Consider the following 11,702-nt stretch of genomic DNA (forward strand, 5'->3'; position numbering starts at 1 on the left):
GAGTACCAAAAAGTTTACATCAAAACATACCACGATTTATGTGAACCATGAATACAAACTTTGAAAGAAGGATGATCCTCTGTCCCCAGTTTGATACACAATAACATACAACTTGGCCCGTCTCTGAAGACTCTTTGAAATGTGACTTTGTCCACATTATCACCTTCGGTTTGAATTTTAGGGTTCTTTGAGCATCGGGTCCAGCCTGCTCACAGAAAAAAAATGATCTCAGATACAAAAATGAAAAATGATGTTAGTTTTTCAGAAGGATACATTCACATGCATCTTACTCATGGAATTCTAAAAAAAATGATTTACGGAAGCTCCTTTCATATGAACAAAACAGTGAACAATCTGAACATGAACAATACGATTCACAAAATGAATAATTTGCCATACATACTCGGCTGTAGGTTATAAAGAAAAGAATAAATCCTGGTGCAGGATCTTCAGATTTCAATTGGTTGCACTTCACTCGGATCGAATACAAACCAGTAGCCGCATTACTACTATTTAGGCCATTTGTTCAGAACAAAGGGTGAAGCATTCCTACCCTTTCTTAACTACATATTACTGCTACCATTGCTTACCTGCATTGCTACCAAGTCAAACTGATCTAGTACTGATATTGCCTAAACAGCTTAACAGTCATATGCCAGGTATATTCATATTAATCATCCATACCATGTAGCAATCCTTCCCTGCTTAGCTGCATTACTAGTTTACTGCTGAACTTGTTACCATAATCTTGATTGGTTAGGTCGATTGGCTAGTACATGTGTGGTTTGGACTTGCAGCGTGTGTCCATGGTCTAGTAGGTTTGCTAGTTTCTAACCATACATTCATACTAATCATCTAGCTTAGCATGCACTAATCATATATTAAATATGGATAACATTTCCGCAAAAGAAATATGGATAACATGAACGAGATCAAACACATACTTCATGCATCCTCCTCGGCGCCCTAGCCTGTGGTGTAGTTGATTTGGGACCGACGGCGGCAGGTGGGATCAAATCGATCCGGGCACTGAGTGTGATCGTGTCGCCGGAGGGCAGCTCCTGGGGCGCCACCAAGAACATTACCTGGCCCGACCCCGATGCGCCCGTGGACAGCGCGTTGCTGCTCACTGGCGAGGTCATGAGGACTAGGTTGTAGTCTTTGTCGCCGCCACGGCGCTCCATGGAGAGCTTGCACCAGAACCGGGGCCCTGTCTCGGCCTCGCCGTCCGGCCTGATGCACATCAATGACACGGCGGTGCCCTCGCCGAGCGGGCGGAGGGAGACGAGGAACACGTTGCAGTCCTCCTCCTCGACGAGCAGGTGCCAGCCGTGTGACAGGGAGAAGCTCAGTCTCCAAGACCGGCCGTAACGGACCGTGACGGTGGGGCGCTGGTGATCGGCGGCGAAGTGGTCGACCAGCATTGCACGGGAGCCCACGAAGGCACATGCATACTCCGGGCAGGTGCAGGGTGCGCACTGGCACACGCGCGCCGATGGTCCGCGGCCTCATGGAACACCACGTAGCGCTTGCAGCCGAACGCCTTTGTAGGGGCATGGCACCTTGGCGGCGCCAACCACCTTGTCCAGCTGGCCGCAGTGGGTGTTGGCACGACTGCAAACGGTGTGGTGCTCGGCACGACAGTAGTAGCACACTACGTGCCCTACGGCATCGGACTGTCACATTAAACGCAACAGCACCCAAGTCATCAGCTTCCAGGCCTCGTTTCTCACTTGCAAGTTTGTTTTAACAGAAGGCCAGTTCCATTTCCCCCCTAACTTTGGCCCGACCTCATTTTTACCCCCTGATTAAAAACGATGCTCAACTATATCCCTCTTCCGTTAGATGGCGTTATGGAAATACCCCGCCGCGCCATTTCCATCCGGTCAAACAGGTTTGACCATCTTCTAGATGTTTTCTGGACATAGTTGCCCATGTGTGCATTGCCACTGACATGTGGGTCTATCGTTGGAAAAAAAGACTCTCCATATGTGACCTACATGTGGGACAAGCTCATAGTGGATGACAAGTGGGACCCGGCCTGAAAGTCACATGGGCCCATGTTTGGTGCTTTGATTTTTTTTTTGTAACTAGCTTAACAAATTATTTGGAGGGGTGGCCCACCTGATAGAGGCTGATTGGGATAGTGTTAAGTTAATAGGTAATTAATCTAAGTTAATTAGGTCACACAAGGGTCCCACCTAGCTAATAGGAAATTAACTAGGGGAGGGTGAAATAATAGAAGAGAGGGGAGTGTGAAGACCGAAGAGGAAAACTGGGGCTGCCATTGCGGCAATGTTGGAGCCAGCAGAGCATACCCCAAAAGGAAAGATAGCTGCCAATAATTTTAGCATGCCGATAATGTTCGTTTTTACTGTTCAAAGAACTGATCTTTAAAGTATTGCTATGTAGGTGGAGTTTTTATTTGGGATAATATAACTTTGGGTTCCACTTCAGTACACCCCCTCTAATAAAATCAACGCTTGAGATTAAGATGTGCCTCTTCGGACGAGAGGGTATGATGGTCTAGTTAAAATATAATTATTGCTTTACAAAACTCACAATATGGGATATGATCTTCCTAAATTTAGCAGATGTAATGTGGCCTGACAAATTGTGTTCTTAGTCATAGAACTTGTCGTGCCGGAACAATATAGTTCACAAACATATCATTCACCAAACCTCACAACTAATCTAATTTCGTCGAACTCGGTCAAGTTGAACGGTGGTGGCGGCAAGATTGACATGCCGTTCAGACTATGGTGATCTTATGTCATACTCCCCCGATTCCAATGAATAAGGCAAGGCATGCACGCTTTCCCAAATTCAACTTTGATCTTAAATTAAGTCAAATATATATATACTTTCGAGTTTAAAATTATACCACTGAAAACTTCTTTTTAAAACAAATTCAACGGTATAATTTGATCATATATTATCCATATTTTGTTGGTCTAATCTATGGCCAAAGTTGAATTTGGTATGCGTGCACATCTTGTTGATTGGAATGGAGGGAGTAGGATTCAGCATGTGTACCTACTAGGCTACTACCTAGGCACGGTGATACACAGGATGGGCAAAGCCGACGCAAGCAGGCAGGAGACATTAACTAAACACTCTGAAGAGCAGCGGTGGATTTTGGAATGGCCTAGTTGGAGGCTTGGACCAACGGAGAGATTTAGTACCCATGCCTGTAAAAGCTAGGCTGAAGAGTTTGCAGCTGGGACCAATCGTCAAGCCAATCACCGGGATTACAACAACCACACATGCTATGGAATAACAAACTATAAAAAGTATTTCAATATCCCCTCTCAATCAGAACTTATCTAAGTTGAGATTGCGCCTAAATGCTTCTTACTGTCGTACTGTCAATGGTTTTGTAAACCTACAACTTGATCTCTTGTAGGTATACAACGAATGTTGAGCAACTTGTTTGGTACTCTTTCACTGACAACGTGGTAATACACTTCAATATGCTCAGTACCTGCATGAAACACATGATTGGCTGACAGATAAATGGTACCAAAATTATCACCATAATGTTGCTGCTTTGGGGTCAATAATACCAAGCTCTTGCAACAACGACTGAACCCAGATTACTTCTGTTGTTGCATTCTTAAGGGACTTGTACTCTGCTTCGGTGCTAGATCTTAACACTGTAGGTTGTTTTCTTGCACTTGTACCCGGCCTCACCTCGCCACCGACGAGGCGGAGGCCATATAGGACGGCCTGATTCTATCCCGTTTGGTTGGTGTGGTAACTAAGGTTGAATTGGATGAGTCTAGACTGGGTCCATGTTTTGTAACTTTACAGCGTCTTGAGGCAAATCAAAGTCCCATTTCTCTAAAAAAAACGTCCAAGAAGATAGAGATTACCAAAATAGCACGTGTAGAATATTTACACGATACCTGGTCTTAAAAACTGTCCATGGCCACTACTCCCAGGATTATCTTGTACTCCCTCCGTTTCATAATGTAAGACGCTTTTTGACACTAGTGTAGTGTCAAAAAGCGTCTTACATTATGGGACGGAGGGAGTAGCTTTTGGGGTTTTGTTCTTGAGTTTCATTTGTGCCTACTTTTAACTATAGGAGCGAGTGTAAGCAAGACCTTCTACTACGCATGTTGGAAGCACTGTGTTATCATTGAAAGATTGGGACACACCTTAGGGTACATCATTTTTACTATTCCTCCACACGAATCATCTTTAGTGTTACTGTTGTTAGTTTATTTGGTTAGTGTACAGTCATGCTTTGGATGCTTCTAGCCAGGACTTGTTCTATTCAATATGTGATGAATTAGTTTGCCACATTTCAGGAAAAAGAAAAAATAGTATGCAATGTTGCCGCCATAGGGTCTAAAAAACAATAACAACCTGGTCTAGTTGTAGCAAAGTGTAGTCTACAAACTCAATGATTATCGAGTATTTGTAAAATAATCCTCATGTGTTTATATAAAACAGTTCATCATGTACTCCCTATGTCCCATAATATAATACGTTATTACATTCAATATTCTCACATATTAGATATAATAATATCTTATATTATAGACTAGAGGGAGTATTTGTTAATTCATCACATGCTTGAAAATAGTTCATGCAGAGAAAATATAGAATGGAAAAAGATGAACAAAAAAATGAACGAAATAAAACTAATAAGAGATATAAAAAAGAAAATCAGCGGAAAATCTGGAAGAAGAAAGACAAGAACTAGTGGAAAACTGAGGAAAAGAAAAAACTCAGGTTCCAAGATCCCTACCCGTTCTTTTTTTGAAAAGGGGCGCTTTATTACTTAAAAGATTTAAGCATTACACCCGGCCTCTGCATACCTAAGATGCACACGGCCAAACAACGTTCTCTCATACAAATGAAAATAAAAAGGCAAAATACAAAGAAACGTAATTCGTATAACACCTAAAGCGGAGGGGGGCAGTCCTAAGATCAAGCTGCCACTCATGTTAGGCAAAAGTATCCCTCGCCTCAGCCTCCAATCGTGTACAGACCTCTGTAAACAGGTATCGATTCTCCACTCGTTGTAGAGAGGATCATAAATGAAGAGTCCTGGTACATCTGTAGATAACCTGCATAAGAGAAGTACTTTTATCGATTAAAACCTTATCATTTCTACATAGACAAAACGACCAAATAACGGCAAGCGCTCCCACCCTAAGAAGAGTTCTAAACCTGTGATCAATCCCATGTAGCCAATTGACAAATACATTAGCAACACTACAATGAAGATACAAGCCAAAAGCTATTTGGATGGCTGATCATATAGAACGAGCCAATTTGCATTCGAAGAATAAGTGCTTTATTGTCGCATCATGGTGACAAAAGATGCATTGCAGAATTCCATGCCAATTCCTCTTAATAAGGTTATCTTTAGTAAGAATGACTCTGCGACGAAGATACCATGCAAAATTTTATTCTTAAGCGGTATCTTCATCTTCCAGATCTTCTTGTTATTATGAACTCGCACATCAGACTGGATTAATGCCCTATACATAGACTTCACTGAGAACTGTATGTTCCCATGTAGGTTCCATCGGAATACATCAGACCCATGTGACAAATGCACCATGGAAAACCACTCGAGTAGGATGTTCCATGATTGGAGTCAGGGTCCAATTAAATCCCTTCTGAACATCACATTTGGCGGAAATGATTCCATTACCGTGGCTATAGCTAGTATCACGCTTGTGACACACAATATTGTACAGAGCCGGATATTGTTCCCGGAGAGTGGCATTTCGTAGCCACTTATCCTCCCAAAATCTAATTTTCAAGCCGTCCTTAATTGAGAAACATCCATAGGAGGAGAAATATTTCTTTGTAGCCATTAGACCTGCCCAAAAGTGAGAATCCCCAAGCTTCCAGTATACTTGTGATACCGCCTTGGAGCCCACATATTTCCTCCTGAGGAGGGTTTGCCATACCCCGTCTTCCGTTAATAATTTAAACAACCATTTACTGAGTAGGCCCTACTCTTAACCTCAAGGTCATGAATGTCCAACCCGCCTTGGTCTTTGGGGCGACAAACCACATCCCATTTAGCCAGTCGATATTTCTTTCTCTCGCAATCTCCTTGCCAAAAGAATCTTGATCGGAAATAATCCAATCTATGTAAAACTCCTTTTGGCAACTGGAAGAAGGAAATCATATATAGTACCATATTACTTAGTACTGAATTCATGAGGACCAATCTTCTGCCTTTAGATAGCAGTTTACATTTCCAACTGCTAAGTCTTCTTTGCAGTCTTTTCTCGACGTGTTTCCATTCAACATTTGTGAGCCTCCGATAATGTATCGGTATCCCCAAATATGTGACCGGAAACTGGCCCAACCCGCATCCGAACAGTTCAACATACAGGTGAGCCTCATCTTGAGCCTCGCCAAAGCAAAACAATTCACTTTTATGAAATTGATCTTAAGACCTGAGAGTCGCTCGAATGCTCATAAAATTAATTTCATATTTCTCGCTTTCTTGAGGTCATGATCCATGAAGAGAATCATATCGTCAACGTACTGAAGTATAGAGAGACCACCATCAACTAGATGCTTTACTACCCCATCAATTTGCCCATCAGTCTTGGCACGCTCAATCATGACTGCAAGCATATCCGCCACTATATTGAATAGCATGGGCGATGGCGAGTCATCTTGTCGCAATCCCTTCTTCGTTTGAAAATAGTGGCCAACATCATCATTGATCTTAATGGTAACACTGCCTCCAAAAACAAAGATATGGATCATAGCGCGCCACTCTGCAGAAAATCCTTTCATTTCGAGAGTCTGTTGAGGAAATGGCCATTTGACTTTGTCATAAGCTTTTTCAAAGTCTATTTTGAGTACCACCCCTTTCAACTTTTTTCGATGTAATTCATTGACCATTTCATGAAGGATAACAATGCAGTCTAGGATGTGTCTACCTTGCATAAAAGCAGTCTATGAAGGATAAACCACATGTTCAGCAACCGAATTAAGTCTACCTTCGTGAATATTGTAAAACTAACATTAAGGAGGCAAATAGGTTTATATTGTTGTATCGTGTCAACCTTGTTAACCTTAGGTAATAAAATAATCTCACCGAAGTTTAAGCTAAACAAATCTAGTTGGCCAGCATGTATAGGTAGCTAAACAAGAGGAGGAGCTCTGGTATGATGACTTCCCAGAAGTTCTAGTAGAACTCTGAGGGAAAATCATCCAGACAAGGGGCTTCATTGTGCTCCATGAAGAAAACCGCCTTTCTAACTTCCTCATCGGAGTATGGTGCTGTTAGAAGGTTGTTTTTCTCCTTAGAGACCTGGCGAATGTCTTCTGTTCGGGACTCATCCATCGAGAAGTTTCATTTCTCTGGGCCTCCAAACAGGTTTTTTTAATAATAATTAGTGATATAAGATTTAAGTTGCTCATGCACCTCAATCGTGCCCTCATCCTTGTGTAGGGAATGAATTGTTTTCTTTCGGTGTCTGCCATTGGCGACTCCATGGAAATATCTAGTATTTGAATCACCTTTTAGGATTAATTGAGAGTTAGAAAGTTGGTACCATTTGAGTTCCTCTTCATGCGACATGATAGCTATCTGAGCATTCGATTGACTCCTAATCTCGATTTCATGCTCAGATAGAGGTCTAATGTCTGTCAAAGCTTCTAATTCATCAATGATAGATGAAAGACAAAGCTTCTCATTTTTTCAGGATACGTACCACCGCATGCCTAGCCTAACCACGAACGAATTTACGTAATACATGCTTTTTATTATTCCATTTGTGTATTGGAGTATGCTCGGCCACCGGTTTCTACCATACCTCCTTGACCATGTCATGGAAGCCATCCCGAAGCAACCATCAAGTTCAAACTTGAACTTGCGTCTATGTTGTGGTCGTGGCAAACCAGTAGTTAGGAGGATGAGTGTGTGGTCTGATATGGCCTCGATACGAGGTAGCGCACGAACAGACACCATGGGAAATTTAGATTCCCAGTCGGTATCCATTAAAACGTGATTTAGTTTCTCATATGTCGGGTCCGGAGACTGTTCGCCCAAGTGAATTGTCTTCCTACCATAGAAACCTCTCGTAGATCTAGTTTGTCGATGACAGCGCTGAAAAGAAAAGTCCAATGATTATCAAACATACCGCGGCTTTTCTCATTTGGGAATCAAAGCGGATTAAAATCCCCTCCTATAAGACTGGGGTAGGGGTTATCTTTTGCCAGATTAACCAATTCACGGAGAAAAACAGCCTTGAACTTATCTTGGGCTGCCCCATACACGGCGACGAGGGTCCTTGTGAAGTTGTCAGCCTTGTTGCGAATATGGAGTTCGTGAAACTCACCATCCGAACTAGCCAACACATCCATAGTCCCCGTGTTTACGCCAAGTAAGATGCCCCCAGAACGACCTCTAGGCGGTCGTGAAACCCAAGTGAAGTCTATCCCACCAGAAAGATGGTTAAGCAGACTTACTGAGAAGTCAAGTCTCGCCGTTTCAGAAATCGCCAAAAAATCTAAATTGTGTTCCATATTACACTCCGGAATGAATAAATGTTTAGCCAAGTCACCAAGACCTCTGCTATTAAAAAACATTCTATTCATGGGGAAACAATAGGAGATTTAGAAATTGTTGTTCTTTTATGGGACTTACTATCTTTTTTTAACATGCGGTCTTTGATTTTATCCGGAGGCTATAAGCTTAAACAAAGAACTAAGCCCGGGTTTATCTAGACCCACATCCGAAACCGCTCCTACTAGATGAGAGAGTAGCTGACCATCTAATGTGGCATGCAACTCCTCCCTACCCGTTCTCTACCAGCACCTAAGTTTGCTCTTTGTGCCTTCCTCGGTAGCCATCAAATTGGGCTCCAGGCACCGACACCGCCTTCGTGTTCGTCGCCGGCCGCCACTGCCAACACTGTTGAGTTCTATTCTATGGGTACCTCTCTTGTGCCTCCCAAATGATTTTAGTTATGGTCAATTTTATTTCTTTATCTGGACCTGTAATATTTTGTCTTTCAGAAGGAAGGTGTACAATAAGTACTCATATTTGTTTCGTTTGATTGACGACCAGTACTCGTCTCCTTTTTGTGTGATTATCTAACAGTATTCATCTTGATTGATCCGTGGAAAAGGCTATGGATTTTTTATGAAACTTGCATCTTTATTAGGGGTCATATTTGTATTCATATGCCAAGGAAAACTGCCAGGCTATATATTGCCATTGACGAGTCTTAACTCTCACCCGCCTTCATGCATTCGCAAGACCCAGCCCAACTGTGTTTCGCTTTTGGGAAAGCACAAAAGCAAATTTGTATTTCACTTTTCAGAAAGCACAACTGTACTTCACTCGGTACTTCACTTTTGGTGAAGCACAGAAGCACAACTTAGAGCATCTCCACTCGTCCCCACGAGAGGCCCCCCAGGACCACTTTTTTTGCTCCGGCGGTAAGAAAACATTCCAGTCGTACCCCCAACTCCTCACTGTTTGCCGGATTTTTTTTGAAAGAACGTCGGTCTTTATTAATTAAGCAAACAAATTACACAGAGTCTCCCGGATGAAATCCGGAGTAGAATGAAAAACACAAGGACCCGCAGAGGTCAGACTAGATCTAGCTAGAACATGTGCTAAAATATTACAATGCCGACGAACATGCATAAAAGAGACGGAAGACAAAGATCGACAGGCCATCTTGATATCAGCGATGATCGCGCCCACCATGGATCGGTCACGGATCGAAGACTGTAACCTTTGCACCATCGAGAGGCAGTCAGACTGAAAGATCACCCGGGCATAATTCTCCTGGCCCGCCAACAGCACCGCCGGCGGAGAGCTAGAGCCTCGGCAACTTCTGGGGACGAGACACCAGGCAAAGGCTCGGAAGCAGCCGCCACACACTGGCCAGAATGGTCCTGCACCCCCACCCCCACCGAGAAGCACACTCCGAGGAGACCGCAGTATTAGAGGACACCAGCAGCGTACCTCGTGGCGGCGGAGACCAACAGAAGCCAGATGCAGAAGACTCACACCTAGAGGCAGCAGCAGGCTTGAAGAAATGTTGAAAGATCATATCCACGTAAGCCCGCGTCCTCCCAGTAGTCCGTTATTTCAAAAGGAGGCTCCTGGCGAGCTACATGGTATTCGAAACGTCCGTCATGGCCCATCTATCTCACACCTCCTGTTCGCGGACGATAGCATCTTCTTTGCGAAGAGTGATCCTCAGAGTGTGGCATCTTTGCAGTCTACCCTCAATTCCTATTGTTCGGGATCGGAACAAGCTATCAACAAAGACAAGTCGACGCTGTTCTTTGGGAGGCAATGTCCTACAATTGTTAAGGATAGGGTAAAAGCTCAGCTAGGCATCAGCAACGAATCCTTTCATGGCTCATATCTGGGTATGCCGACGGAGGTTGGTAACTCTCCTACATGCACCTTCAAATTTCTTGCAGACAAGGCGTGGCAGAACATCCATGGTTGGTCTGATCGACCAATGTCTAGTGCTGGCACTGAAACTTTACTGAAATCAAAGACTCAAGCTATACCCACCTTCATCTCAAGCTGTTTCCGTTTGCCTCTGGCTATCTGCGAGAAGTTCAGGCAAATCGTGTCTGACCAATGGTGGGGCCGCGAGGATGGCAAGAAGAAAATGCATTGGTGCTCATGGGAGTGGCTCTCTACACCGAAATCCCTTGGGGGCATGGGCTTTGGGGATATGGCGCTCTTCAATCGTGCTATGTTGGGAAAACAAGGTTGGAGGCTGCTGACTGATCCCGGATCTTTGTGTGCATAGGTTTTAAAGGGAAGGTATTTTCCTTTTGGTGACTTCTGGAATGCTACTGCTCCTCGTTCTGCCTCGGCCACTTGGCGTGCTATTCTGCATGGTCGGGACCTGCTCAAGAAAGGTGTGCAATGGGGGATAGGGGATGGCAGAAGTACCCACATTGTCAATGATCATTAGATCCCCTCTACTCCTCCTGCTATGCTTCGACCTCTATCCCCCATTCCAAGTTCAGCTACGGTCCACTGCTTTCTTGATGAGGACAACGGGGGATGGAATGAGGAATCAGTGAGAGCTTTCTTTTCTGGAGAGGTGGCTAACGACATTCTCAAGATCCCTGTTAATTTGGCGGGAGGGCCGGACTATGTGCACTGGCCATTCACAAAATATGGTCAATACTCTGTCCGCTCAGCCTACAACATGGCCAGGACGAGCATGTTTCTGTCGGCTCGAAGTGGAAATGGTGGGGGTCAGCACTCCAGTTGGTCCTTGGAGGAAAAGCAGTGGAAGAAGCTCTGGAACATTAAGGTTCCAAACAAGATGAAAATTTTGCTGTGGAGGTTTGCTCATGATCATGTGCCATCGGGACAACAACTGCAGCGGCGCCAAGTCCCAACAAGGACTGAATGTGTTTTCTGTGGCCGGTCTGAAGGTATTGAACATGCTTTGCTTTTCTGCGCCCATGCAAGATCAATCTGGGAGGAGATCAAGGACTTTTCTGGGATCAAGCTGTTTCGCTCCTCTTTCACTTCTCCGAAGCAAATGGATGTTCGATTTGCTTGGCCGGGAATCCGACGGGGATATCTCCATCATCACGGTCACGTTGTGGCACATCTGGGAAGCCTGAAATTCTGCTCGCAACGAGCCTGATCCCCCTCATCCAAAACTGTTCGCCGGATTTGGGCAAATTAGAGCCGGCGCTCACATGCCAAA

The 11,702-nt window shown here is 44.1% G+C and overlaps 1 pseudogene; it reads right to left on the bottom strand.

Annotated features, from left to right (window-relative positions):
- Positions 1–932: 932 nt before the first annotated feature.
- Positions 933–5,200, bottom strand: LOC119279095 (annotated as a pseudogene).
- Positions 5,201–11,702: the final 6,502 nt, after the last annotated feature.

This window comes from Triticum dicoccoides, chromosome 3B (genome assembly GCF_002162155.2).
Source record: "Triticum dicoccoides isolate Atlit2015 ecotype Zavitan chromosome 3B, WEW_v2.0, whole genome shotgun sequence".
Lineage (NCBI taxonomy): Eukaryota > Viridiplantae > Streptophyta > Magnoliopsida > Poales > Poaceae > Triticum > Triticum dicoccoides.